Source organism: Mus musculus, chromosome 5, assembly GCF_000001635.26.
Source record: "Mus musculus strain C57BL/6J chromosome 5, GRCm38.p6 C57BL/6J".
Taxonomy (NCBI): Eukaryota; Metazoa; Chordata; class Mammalia; order Rodentia; family Muridae; genus Mus; species Mus musculus.
The window spans coordinates 63,666,623-63,669,233 of NC_000071.6; the positions used below are offsets into that span (position 1 = coordinate 63,666,623).

General features: G+C 41.4%; 1 protein-coding gene across 2 annotated transcripts in view; it reads left to right on the forward strand.

Annotated features, from left to right (window-relative positions):
* Nwd2 (NACHT and WD repeat domain containing 2) overlaps window positions 1–2,611 on the forward strand; it is a 161,444-nt gene that overhangs the window by 17,520 nt on the left and 141,313 nt on the right. The gene's annotated exons all lie outside the window — the stretch shown is intronic.

Sequence of the window (2,611 nt, forward strand, 5' to 3'; positions counted from 1 at the left end):
ATATATATATATATATATATATATGCCAGAAGTGAGGTATGCTTCATTTCTGAGTCAACAGAGATATGGGTCCATGTTAAAGCTGAGTGAAAAAAAGAAAGCAATGGTCGGTTAGTAATGCCTGCTGTGGAATGGAGATTAGCATTTATCACTATACTATATAGTATATTTTTTAATGTAAACTTAGTGGGGTTGGGGGAAGGTGGTGAGAGCAGCAGGAAAAAGAGAGAGAGAGACAGAGAGACACACAGAGAGAGACAGAGATAGAGAGACAGAGAAACAGAGAGAGTTTAATTCTATGTCCTTTGGCCGAAGCAGAGAACACAAGCAGACAGCAGGAGAAATTATACTGGTGAAAATAACTGGGAAGGCATTCTTGCTCAAATGACAAAACTGATAGAATCACAGCTTTCCAGAGGGAGAGAGATGTGTTGAAACTGTTAAATATACTGAAAATATACTTGCGTCAGGCAGAAACTGCGTGCCAGTCTGTTGCTAGGGAGAATGGCTTCAGCAAAAGATCACCATCCTTAGTGGATGGCACTGTAGAAAACGCTAACTAAAATAAGATCCAGAAGTAACTGAGGCCACGGTGGGATAAGAAGAAAAAGCTTCAAATGATGGAAAAATCCCTCTGTGAGAAAAATCTCCTAAGCTGATCCCAAAGACATGAAACTATGGAGCTAATATTTAAGGCCATATGCCCTACTCACAAACTAGAATAATCCATTATTTTAGACCATTTTTCTATTGCTAAAACAAAGTGCCCCAGGCTAGAGGGTTTGAATTCATAGTTGAGAAGATCACTAAACATCTCATCCACAATTGTTTGACCCTGTTGAGGGCCGTCATCACCCATGGCCAGTCTACCCATGGCAGAAACATACGCAAGAGGGAGAAATCACACAGCAAAATAAGAAAGCAGAGTGATTAGGGGGCCGGGTTCGCTCATTTTATAGTGACTCGTTCTCTCGCAACCCATTAATTTCTTCTGAGGGTGACATCCTGCTGTGAGATCCCACCTCTGCAGGGTACTGAAGTCTCTCCGCTTTGTACAAAAGCAATTTCAATTAATAATATTGGTATTACATAAGAAAAGAAAAAGAAAAGAAAACCATCCGGGCCCGTTTTCCCATGAAAATGTTTTCTAGTTTTCTTCCCTGCTGCTATGAGAAGCACCATGACCAAAAGCATCATAAGGAAGAAAGGATTTGTTTCTGCTTTTAGTTACTTGAACAAGAACACTGAGGAAGGTTGTTCTCGTTGCTTTCTTGCTCACATTCAGCTACCTTCCCTATAAAGCTTAGACCCACCTGACTAGGGATTGTGTAACCCACAGTGCCCGCTTCTTGCTCCATCTAGCAAGAATATGTCTCATAAACATGCCCTCAGGCTGGTCTCATGGACGCAGTTGAGGTTCATCCTCCCATATGTGTTGATAACCAGAATTAGCTGTCAGAAGTCCACCCTTGTCAGCATAACACACAAACACATTTCTGTTAAACGGTACCATTCTTTTATTTCAAGGTCTCCCACTCAGTTTAAAAGTCTCATAGTCATTTTTAAAGCTCGACCCTTTGTAACTCTAAGGTCTCCTTAAAAGCTCAAGCCTTTCACCTGGGGCCACCTATAACATCCAAACCAGTTTATGTAGTTTCTTGATCAGAGAGGGATAGACCAGGGAATGATTGCAATCATATCAAAGTAAAACTGAAATTCAACAGCATCTATCAATGTCCAGCATCTGGGACTTAATCATGATATTCTGATTCCCAAATGCTTAGGCTGTGCCTCTTGACATTCTCTGCCACCAGAAGCACATACAGCTTGTCTTAAGGCTCAGGCTTGCCCCACACCTGCAATGTCCTGGGTGGGCATCCCACACTCCTGGCACCTCCAATATCTTGAGTCTCCAGCAACTGAGACTGCATCTTCACTCTTTGGGGTCACATGATACCAGGCCTCAAAGGTTCTCCATGACCCCTCAATCTTGTATCTTTCGTGCCTTTAAAACCAGGTAGGCAACTCTTACACCTTGCCAAGTTCTGCTGGTAGCTCGATATGTAGCTTTGGTCTCTGCCAGCCTCCATGTGCTGACTTTATGGGAATCTTTCCCTAAAAGGTTTCACCTCACTGATGCTGGTCTGTTACACCTTGGTAGTTCAACTGCAGTTAAAGAACATGCATAGCCCCAGTAAAGCTGAAAGGTTTCCCTTCCACAGTATCTTAATCAGAATTATCCTACAAATGGCCCTTACAGAGGTTTTGCTTCCCACCTAAAACTTTACAAACCAGGCCTCCATTATCTGAATTTCTCTCCATATTGTTATTTACCAAACTCCCCTAGAATAGCCCACTAAGCTCTGATGGCTTTTTCCATCCCAAAGTTCTAAATGCTTCTACAAGCTTCCAAACAAACAAACAAACAAATAACCATGTTCAGGTTCATGACAGCCGCAACCTACTCCACTTACTGCTGTAGTTTGTTTTATTTGTTTATTTCTTTGTTTGTTTGGATGGATGGTTGGGGTTTGGTTGCTTCATTTTGTTTTTCTGATATATATATATATATATATATATATATATTAAAAGCAACTTGGGGAAGAAAGGA